The sequence below is a fragment of the Harpia harpyja genome, chromosome 8, assembly GCF_026419915.1.
Source record: "Harpia harpyja isolate bHarHar1 chromosome 8, bHarHar1 primary haplotype, whole genome shotgun sequence".
In the NCBI taxonomy this organism is placed as follows: domain Eukaryota; kingdom Metazoa; phylum Chordata; class Aves; order Accipitriformes; family Accipitridae; genus Harpia; species Harpia harpyja.
In genome coordinates, this window is record NC_068947.1 from 36,703,788 (window position 1) to 36,715,408 (window position 11,621).

Genomic DNA, 11,621 nt, shown 5'->3' on the forward strand with positions numbered 1-11,621 from the left:
CGTCCTATGGCAGTAGGACATAGCCATGGACATAGTCATAACTGCGTGGTAGGCTTCTGTTCCCTGCTGCAGGATGAAACCCTCCCATCTCAGAAGGAAAGGGATGAAGAGGTTTGCTTTCCAAGAGCAACCCGCTGCCAGCAGTGCCCTGGGGATGATCCTGCTGACAGTAAGCCAACCCGCTTACCACTTTGGAGGAGGCAAAAGCATCTTTGCTACAGTGACAGAGTAAATGGAAAGGAAACTTGGAGTTCAACCTCAGTGAGCTTCCAACAGTCAGTGTGCAGATACACACACGGGGACAGTTTAACTCCAAGCTTGCAAGTCTAATGATGCATGAGTCACTGTTTACACTTGCAATAGAGAAACCGGGGGAGAATAGGATTGCCTGGCCCAGCCTTATCACTGGCGATGATGCTCTGTGGACAAAACCAACAGCTCCCTCTTCCTGGGACTGCGCAGTCTAAAACTTACTCTCTTCCTCTGTGCGAAATCAGTGCAACCAGACATATGGCAGGGCTATTAACCACGCGAGGCAGGGTAAAGGAAGAAGATCAGATAAGCATTTACAAAGACAGCATTGCCATTAGAAACCACATCAGGGAAGCCAAATCCGTGGGGAGAAAAGATCCCCTTACCCTATTTTCCCAGGGATGAAACCATATGAGAAGTGAGGGGGAAGTACACTTCTTGGATAGCACAGAGGGTCCCCGCCCATACCTACAAGGAGCAGAGGACTTGCCTCCTCCGAGCCAGGCGATGCATGTGCCCATGCACCTCATTTGGTGAGCTGAAGTGCTGCACCAGGGCCATGGAGATTAAACGCTATTGACCTCTAGCCCTTGGCATAGCCTGGCTACCGCCAGCACCTGAGCAGCAGGGCCACCTCTCAGCACACCCCAGCAGGGTACCTCCATCTCCCACTCCACAGCACAAGGCTGGAGGTCAGGTTGCCCACAGCACTGGCTTTGGCCTTCACACAGGTGATGACCATCTTTAATTGCATGCCTCCATACCCATTCTCCTGCCTCCCTGGATCCCTTTGCAGCTACCTTTTTTGGATGCTGCTCAGGCACTTTGGGCCAAAGCTTTCCAGAAAAACACCACCAAAAATGGAGCATGGGAAGTTTTACCAAGACCAGTGCAGCCAGGGTGAAGTTAGACCCTACCTAAAAGAGCACAGCAGCAATTGGCAACACTCACAGTGACTTGGAAACCTCCCAGACAGATGAGTGCTAACCAGACACTCCCGTTGCACACGGCAAGGAGCCTGGGGAGGGATGGGGATAAGGCAGAATCACCTCCACAGCAGGGCAGAAATGCTACAGAGGAAGTTATTGAGGATGAAGGAGGCAACCCCATGGTCAGTGTTGGTTTTTAGGGGGAACAGACTGCTGAGACCCAAAAGCAATTGGGCAAGCATAGGGGAGCAGCTGCAGCCCAGATCCCCTGTCTGGCCATATGGCCCCCATGAGCTCCCTCACCCCATTTGGGTGCTTGGGGTTAGGGCAGCTGTGGTTTCCTCTGCCTGCAGCCATCACTTTCGTTGCTGGCTTCCACCCATCGCAGCAGAAGGCACAGCCTACCCCACCTTCTGAAATGTAGCAACGAACCCCACCTTCCAAGGAAACCAGACCTCAAACCACATCTTGGGCAAATCTGGCTTTGCACAGGAATGGTTTTCAGCCACTACCAAGGTTGCTTGCTCTGAGAGAAAAAAAAACCCCAGCCCTTGAAAGGGAGGGTTCGCCCATGAGCTTTGGGCATCGCTATGCAACATCCCAGGTGAAAGCAAACTGCTCTGGCAGGAGCACGAGCTCTGCGGCCTCTGCTCAGCCCTGTGGCTCTACCATCTCCTCAGCCCCATCCAAGTCAGCCCTCAGCAGTTACCTGCCCTCTGCATCTCTGCTCACACAGACAAGCACCCTGGGGTTCCCCGAGCACCAAAGCACAGGTGGCAAAGGAGCTAGAGACTAATTTGAGGCAGCAAGGTCCCAGCAGAGAGGCTGAAGGGGGCAAAGACAACACAGCCCTCTCCTCCCAGCTCTTCCTCACCCTTCAGGTGGTGCGACCTGCCCTGGAGCAGTGTGGATGGGAGCCCTGCTCCCCAAAGGCTTTTTGGAAGGGAAAGACACACGGTGCCTGCTTGGCTGTAAACACCTCGGTACCTTGCAAAGGGCAGCTGCAGAGAGCTCCCCGCATTTCAGGCTGCTCTTGTGAAAGGGAATGGGGAGGGGGAATACAGTCCAGTGGTGCAGGCTATAGGCAAGCTCTCCAAAAATGCCTCCTTTGCCTTTGCTTCACAGATCTCAGGAGGCACGTCTGGTCCACGGACCAGATATGCCATTGCCACATACCCACGGTGACCAGGGAGGGGCAGAAGGACAGGGAGGGATGGAGGTTGCACCCGCAAAAGCGAGGGGCTGGCACCAGGCAGAGCAGGGGGATGCAGAGAAGAGCACAGCATTAGCTGGGATAATCTGGCAGTCTTGGGGGACGCGCCAGAAGCCTACAGATAATCAGGGGAGCTGGCACAACAGACTTTGAAGTCTGCCGTCAGGTTTTCTCAGCCTGGCTCAGACATCAAAGGCAGCTGGTTACTTCCCCCAATTACAGAGCAGGAGCCAGCCGGCTGCCTGGCTTCCCCAAGGCCGGACGGCTCAGCCGCAATCCCCCGAGCACGCTCTCATGGGCAGAGACCTCGTGAGCACAAATGCCCAAATCCTCCAGCTCCTGCCAGACCCAGGCTCACTCTGCTAGGAGCTTGCCTTGCAGCTACGAGGGCTTTCACCTTGGGCTTTCAGAGCCGAGCAAGATCTTGGTGGATAAAGATCTCCCCACTGACATGCTGCCGAACCAAACCACCCACCAGTCTCAGGGAAAAGAGACAGCCACGACAACAGGGGGAAGCCTAGCAAAGGTGAAAAAAATAGCAACCTTTTCTCACAGTGGTGGAAGGACTGCTTCTGTCACTCAAATCCTGCGTGTCCTGGGCCCTCGTGGGATATGCCTCCAATGTACTACAAGGACAAGGTCTTCACAAGCAAAACCCACAGCAGCACAGAAAGGCTATTGCAATTGTTTTGCACCAAAAACCACAATATCATTGGTACAGGAACTGAAATAAATCATTAAAAAAAAAAAAAAGCAATTGAAATCTAAAGGCGGAACAGGCAGGGAAGCAGAGAGACACCTGTCCTGTGCAACTGCATCTTTCTAGGACTCTGGCCGCTCTCAGTAGTGAGCAGCCAGGGCTGGCCTAGGAGGAGAACACCCACAGCTTTTTTGTGGTGAACTGGTGTTTGCTTGTGTTTGCACCATCATTTCTACTGCAAAAAGTCAAACAAGAACAAAATTGGCCAGGGCACTGCAGAGACACCAAAGTCCTTCAAGGAAAATGGAATGGTTTATTCCTGCTTCACTGCCACAGCAGTGAGCAAACACGCTTGTTCTGAATCTCCTCTGCCAGCGGGATATAAGCAGAGTCTGAACCACATGCCTCATATCTTATCCTAATAAAAAGTGTTCTTTAGTCATTCCCCCCCCCTTTTTTTTTTAAATCTTCTACCCACACAAAAGGGCTGAAAAGCCTCACTCCTCTATATCCATAGCTCCACCAGCCTTTGTAGTTTGGGCCAACAGTGCATTTCTGGCATAAATCTACTGGACATCTCACCTTTGCTGCAGGCAGCACAAAGCTCAGGGGACAACATGTCACTGGGGATCAGGAGGGGTGCTGCACCAAGGGAGCTAACTCATCTCCTTCCTGCCAGCTCCTCACAGCACCCCAGGAAGGAGCCAGCAGTACAGCACCTCGGCAAATAGGCATTGCTCAGCACCTGCCCTTTCCTGCGTCACATCAGGCCACGCTCCTCTGGCTGTGGGGCTCGGCTCCGAGGTGGCACAGCCTGCCCTTCATAAATCCCGGCGATCCCCCGCCACAGCACATGCAGGGCCAGATCACGTCACCGTGCAGTCTGCAAGCACAGTCCCCTTGCCCTGGTCAGCTCCTGCGCAGCACCAGGAGCTGCTACACGCCGCCCCCGGACCTCTCCGTGCTGGCTTTTGAAGCAGCGTCAGCATCTTTTAAGCAAGCGGCATCATGAAAGACTGTTTGAAGCAGAGCAGCAGAGGGTTACGCCTAGTCGTTTCAGTTCCCGATGGACACAGCAAGGGCAGAGGCCGGGGAAGAGAGGAGGGAGGTTAAGAGAGGGAAAGAGGGAGAGCAATCACAGTGGGCCGTTGTTCAGAAGGAACTTCAGTTGGGGAATACAGAACAGTATTACGTGTTGAGAGAGAAACTAGGTTTTAATATTAAGCTGCTTATTTAGGTCTCTAACTTACGGAGATGCTGCGCTTCAAAACTAATTAGATTGACAGAGCTTGGATTCGATTACAGGATTTCCAAAAGCAAGAGGGTTTAAAAAAAAATTAAAATTAAATAGCTGCCCTGGAAATGTTAGCAAGGGAATTAAACAGCCATTGCTGCAGCCAATTGTTAAAAACATCTAAGCTGGGAAAAATGACAACTCCAGCTGCCAAAACCCACTGCACCAGTGGATGCAGGATGCAGTAGGGAGGTGCTCTCCTAACAGGCCCGAGTGGAAGATACACAAAACGTATGTTTCCCAGTCCTAGAGGTAGGCAGAGGGTCTCCAAGGCTCTTCAGGAAGCACGTGCCTCCCTCTGATGGCAGTGTGTGAACCTGAAAGCGCATGGATTTCTCCCTGCCCTGAACCCGCTGCAGTGAGCAGAGCATCCAGGAGCTGTAGACAGGCAACTGCAGGGCTGGAGCTGAAGAGGAAAAGGCTGCAGGTCCCACAGAGCAGCACAAGGGCTAACCCTGCCACCTAGGTAGACAGAAAGTCCCATCCTTACCAGCCAGGACACTAAAGCGCTGTCTGCACCAGAGGAATGTGGCCAGCCCAGCACTACGAACAACACGGGACTGATACACAGCTATGCTCCTGAAGCGATAAAGCAAGGTAGCAATGGCAGAACTATACTTACAGCTCGCCTAGCATCAAAGCCTTCACTCATCTGCCCGAAACAAATCCCTCTTTCCCACTCCTCTGAGATCAAGGGAAAAACAGCAGTTTCGCAAGGTCCAATAGCAGAGCCAGAGCGGCCCTTTTTAAAATCCCAGAACTGCCAGCTTCAGTTCCTCTTGAAGCTCCTAAAACATCCTTCATCTGTGAATAGGAAGCTTCCCTCCAAGTAATACGCAGGTGTCCGAAGAAACTCACTTGGGGCCTGAGGGAGTGACAGGGGGACCTTGACTCAAAATGTAGTATTAACATGCTGTTTAGCGGTCTGGATGTGTTTAGCTACCAGACAGCTGAACCTGGCCATGCAGTAGATGTTCTGTTCCTGTACGCCACCTTTTCACCCTCCTCGGGTTTGGGAGGGACACTCTGGACAACACCACTCCATGTTGCCCTCATTGCCGCACCAGCGTCTCAAGAGCAGAACAGCAGAACGTGGCGTAGGCAATATTGATGCTGTTGCTTCAGGTATCCTCCATTCACAGTAAAGGAAGATGTCTCAGCTATAGTCACAGAAAGGCTAAGCTATATTTACACTAAGCCAAACAAATTTCCTTCAACCAAAAGGCAGGAGCTGCAATGAACTCCAGGGAAAGCCTGCAGGGTACACAGCTTTGATTAAATAGAGATGTCAGGAAGAGTTGCAAATGTACCCACTAGATCGCACTTCTTTGTGCTCGGATTGTCAGTCTCAGTGTGAAAGCAACTCCTCCTTCAGTGTTGCCACTGAAGGGCTTGATGAAGTATGTGCCCAGTACTGCAACAAAGCAACAGTTATCTTACTTTTGCCTGACACGTTCCACCTAAGAGAGGCTGCAGCACTTCCCCTGCTACTCCCAGATACTTGGGGAACATCTCTCACCACTGAAATGTGGGTCTCAGTCAAGCTGGGAAGAGGTAACACTCAGATGACATGCTGCTGCCACCACTGACACAAGGTAAGGGAGGATTTAAACACAGCAATGCCATTCCCAGGGGTCCTAAAAACCATCTTGCTAACACTGTATAAAATCAGGTCAAGGAAAGGGAATTTAATGAATAGCGACTTACAAAAGACCTTTCTGGATGAATGCAGGGGACTGTGGGAGACACAGAAGGAAGAAAGAAAGAAAAAGATAATGGCACCAGGCGAGGACACCTCAGCATGCACCTGAAAGGCTACAGGAAAAGCCATCAGCTTCAAAAAGACTTTAACATCTTATTTCTAAAGAAAATGTATGCTTCTGCCAGACTGGGCACTCAGAGCTGAAGGGGCTCTCCCTGAAACACCAGAGACGGACATTTCTGAGCTAGAGGAAGAGGCTATGCTTGTCAGCCAACACTCATGGGGTGGGGCACGGTGGGAAGAGTGGGCAGTGACAGAAAACAGCTGGTAAAGTCTGTCCCTGTGGAAGAATGCCCAGCACCCAATAAAATAGAGAGACATAGTATCCTTTTCATTGCTGGAAGACTTACCTTATAGCAATGATTTTGCTCTAAATACTTCAAGAAGCCGGGTCAGTCACTATTGGTACAGCTACCAGAAGATACACCTTCAGAGGGACTGGACACTGTGGATAACACACCAGGGACCTCAGTATGAGACTTGGTTGACTCCAGTAGTCACATGGCAGAAAAACTGCATGGCTGAAGACTAGGAGCCTGCACAAGGATAAAAACCACAATTAGAGTAGATTGGATCCATCCTGATAACTGTCATCCAAGGACTATTCTTATGCAAAGGCAGATATGTTATACAAGTAACAAAATCGAGATAAAAATCCATCCTGGAACTGTTTTTACAAAAAAACAAGTTGAGAATGGTTGTTACAGAGATCTTGAGGACCCACCATCTGTCTCTTGGTTGAATAATGACTACAGCTATCTGCTCTGGCTTCCTCCCTCCTTCCCTAGCCCATCACTAGAGGGAGCTGCCATTACCTCACTTCTCTCAGAGCCTACCTGCCTGGGCAATACTTTTACACATTTATCTTGCCTAATTCTCATGTTTTAGGTAAGCTGCCTTTCCCTTTACAGCTAATGGTGAGAAACGAGTACCTTCAGATTCTTATTCTAAAATGCATGTCTCAAGTAGGTCAGATAAATTACATTCTTTAGGTATCTGTTTCTCAAGGCCAGGGTGGCTAGCCTGGGTGTCATCTTGAGAAATTACTTCGCTTCATACTAGATACAATGTTCAACGTAGTGGTCGCTTATCTGGAACTCACAGACACTGAGTAGTATTTGTGTTATGATAGCAAGCAGCTGCTTGGGAGAAAAACAACCAAACCCATCTTTCTTAGAAAGAAAATCTGTCCCTTCTGCTTTGGCAAAGGGAATCCGAATGTCTCTTTGGAGACATTTCCCCATCAGAAATGCTTGCATATTGTCCAGAGTCCTCATGAGGAAAGAGACTAGAAAACATCTGTGTGCACGTGTGTGGGCTGCCAGCCTTGCAGATGATCTGCAGTGGGCACTGGGCTGGAGTTCTGCAGCCTGAGCTCTCAGCAGGTGATTTAAGGATACACCACAACAACATACCCCTGCTCTTCCCCAGAGATGAGCACAAAAGAGCATGGTGCTTTAGAGATGCAGAGACACAAAGGCAAGAAGAGACTCCTGAAGGGAAGAATGGGAAACAAAAGAGGGGAGGCAGAGGGAACAAAACATGGAGGAAATGAGCAAACAAGGTTAGAGACAGAAAGAGTGAGCATGTACCTGAACACCAAAGGGGAGGTTAGTACTACTGTACTTGCATTCAGAACCTGCATTTGGCTGTAGCCACATACAGCTTTCACATTTCCAGGCAGATGCTAAGCAGCATGGATATCTTCCCTGTTTACCATAGCCCTAGCATCCCAGCCGCTGCACACCATGCCCAGGGCTTTTGTAGAGCTGGTCAGCACAGAGGCAACAAGAGCTAAAAAGGCAACACCAGTCACAAAGGCAACACCAGTCCTGTCCTCTCGGATATCTCTGTGGGTTCTTGGATGCCCAGTAACTGGTATGTTAGCTCTGCTGGAGGAGCTCTGGAAGCATCCTCCCTTCTCTCTAGCCCCACCCTTTAAGAAACTTTTGGGAACTTAATATCTTTGAGACTCCTTGCCTTCTGTTGAATATGCCAAATCATTGGCAGGATCATACAAAAAGGAACCAGAGGGCGTAAGCCAGGTTAAGTTGCCAAGAAACAGAACTTCACGTCCATCTATCTGCAGCTTCATTTTTCACTTCTGAAGCCAGCAGAGGTGTACTCAGAGTAAGTCTGTGGTCTAGTCTAAGGTCCAGTACATGCTGGAGTTTATAAAATCCCACATGAACAAAGTATGATATAATACTAACTTGCTTTCACAAAGTCTGCTTTGGAAAGTCCTGCCTTTCTACCCCCTTGGCAGAGGTGGAAGCAGACATGCACTTACACTTCTGGCACTTTGTGGAATGCAACTCGGCTGCCAGGGAGAAGAGAACAGCATGTCTTTGTGGCAGGTCTTCTGAGGGACCTGGAAATCTGCAGAACCTGGCCTCCTCAATAACCCAGGCATTCCCCTGCAGCTCTCAATATCAATCATCTGCTGGCTACAGCCTAATGCCATTTTTCTCAATAACAGAAGGAGATCCCTTGCGAAGGGCTGTCCGATAGAAGGCTACGTGCTGTATCTAGGTGTATTTACCTCACACAAGAGCGAGCAGTGGCTTTTTCTTCAGTTAGCATGTAACACAGCTTCAATCAGTTGCTAAAGGCTCTCTCTTGAAACACCATCTGTCCTGATACGTGCTGTGCAGACCTCAGCCCCCTGCAATCATAGAAATGTAGAAAGTCCCACTGAAAAGGCAAAAGCCATACATTTCCTTGGAAGATTTGCATGACCAGGCTTCACCTTCACATGACGAAGAGGAAGGCGGGTCTTCTCACGCATCCTACTCAACACCAGTCAGCTTCAGCCCAGTGGAGGTTTTAGGACTGGCCCTGACCTGAGCAGGGCAGTCAGCCAGAGCCATCACAGCACAACTAGGCTGTCGTAGAACAAGCGCAGCCAAGCGTGTTGCCTGACCCTGGTGCTATGGAAGCAACTAAACTCTCAGGCTCTGGCACAAAAGTGCTTTTCAGACTGTCTCTATGACAGTAGGCAGCTAGATGCCTCTATAGGCAGGTAGCTAAGCTGAACCCATGGCAGATACAAGGTGATGCTGGAGACTTGGTGACTCCCATCATTCACGGCAACACTCCGGCAGCTACTTGCAAGTATCCCCCTTCATCTCCAGACTTCAAGTTTTGGCTTTCTTTTTTATGACAAAGTCCTAGCATGCTTGCAAGAAGAGTATTAAGATCCAGGTCATCCCAGGGCACGGTGGAGGCAAGAGGATTTCATAAAGCTAATCCAAACTTACCAGTAAGCTGTAACCTGCACAGCTAGAGGCCAACAACTGCTGTCCCAAAAGCGTGCCACTCATTACTTGTGGATGTGTATGTGTTAAAACATCCACAGCTGCTAAAGGCATTGCTGAGGGATCAGAGACCATTTATGACATTTCCCTATCTCAGCTGATGGTCCCTGCCACCCCTTAAGAACCTACAGCTTGGTGCCACCTCCCAGCTACCTGTAAGCATACACTACAGAGGACATCTTTCCATGCCAGCTGTGACACCACCATCTGGAAAGAAGCCAAAGGTACACACTTTGCTGTCAACTGGCCTGCACTGCAGCCATCTCTGACAGAGGATGCACCAGTTTGAACCCACCTTGCCAAAGCCTGTCTTGGCCTCCCAAAACAAATTCTGCCTCAAGCAACTTAACAGAAAGCAAGTCACTTCCTTGCTGTACTATCACGGTGTCCTTACGTGGTTGCTGGGAGGAAAAAAATCCTAAATTCAGCCATTAGCAAGGTAAGCAGGAAGTCTACTTCCAACACTACTGATTTTCCTCCTGAAACCTTGGAAATGAGAAGCCTCAGGAAGGGTTCAAGGATGACTCAACATCTAATGCCCAGGTTTTACAGCAGATATTAAACACACACTCCTAACTATGACTCCTGGCCCTAGCTAATCAAAAGGAAACTGCCCCAACAAAAAGGTTGGCTTACAGTGGGGTAGAAACAGGATAGACTCAGAAAACAATTACGTTCCCCAATTCATCACACAAATGTAGGCAAATATTTAAAACTTACTGTAAAAGAAACCTCATGCTTATTTTACAGGGTAACAGTGCTGGGAACAGGACTGTAAGGTTTACATTTGATACCCTTGCCTCAACAATAGTGTCTGCATACATGCAAGGTACAAGGCAAGAACTGCCCATAGCTAAAACATCCAGACCCACAGCACAGACATAATCAAAAAGGCTCGCTCTTTATTTTAAACATAAAAAGAAACATTTTACACAGCATTGTTAGAACTATTCGGTACCTGCATTCCAGAATTGTGCCAAACACTTTATTTTATAACTTTGAAATTAAAACAAAAGAAAGTAAGTATCTTGCCCTTCTGCTATATGATGTTCAAGCTTGTCCTGGATCAAAATTCCAAGTGCCTGGAGGAACTTACTAGCTTAACCAGGAAATGTAGCAATGAGAACAGAGGAAGATCAACGTGAGCCCTTAGGATACTTTGACAATACCACAGGTTGCAGCAGGGAGGATATGGATGCTTGCACTGCATCTCAGGCAGCTTACTCTTCTGATACTCTGCAGGTTTAATACACAACCAGATGCACGCACACACACCTCCACTCACACAGGAAATAATAATAATAAAAAACATGAAAAGTGACCTAGTTTTTTTTTTTTTTCATTAGAGACAAGACTCCCACTCTATTTTAAAAAAGGGGATAATACAAAATTGGCACAAGTAGAAGGAAACCTGGGGGGTAAGTCTAGCCCCTCAACTTCTAGCCTTCCAACTACAGCAAATACAGGGTGGAAGGGGATGCAGCATTACCTTCCAAGGGGCTGGCAGCAGTACGAGCTAGCAGTGAACTTGCTTCACTTGGAATGACAAAGATGGTTTGTTACAGGCCACGAAGGAAGATCAGCATTAGCTAAGGACATGGGGACCTTTCACTAGAGAAGCAGGGAGCCCTGACCAAAATAACCCTGAGTTTTTTCCAGCAGGGAGAAAGTGTGCTATGTCGTGTGCTTGGGAAGAGCTGGCGGCTCCCTGCTCATTCATTCCCTAATTATTGCATTACAGTCATGATCCTCTCTCCCTAAAACTTCACCAAGAGCACATAAACAAGGAGTCAATCTGCAAGGACAGAAAGCGACTGATGCTGTGCTTCGAACTTCACCACCACTTACCACCCCTCCCAAGATGCCCCAATGCCACAGGCCTTCCATGAAGAAAGCGGATGTTAATGCAGGAAAGAAGCTGCTAGATCAGTGTGGGAAGGACAGCCAGCATCCCAAACATCAGAATGGTGTTTCATAACACCCAAAGAAAAAGCAGGATTTCACTACAGCAGACAGACAGGAGAGAAAGAAAAATTCTTGCTGTCAAAGTAATATCTGAGTGAATCCTTTCCTCAATTCCCTTCCTGTGGAAAGCACCGCTACAGATTTCTGGGCTTTCACAGCAGAAGCTAGAGATTGCTTCTGCCCTGTTCC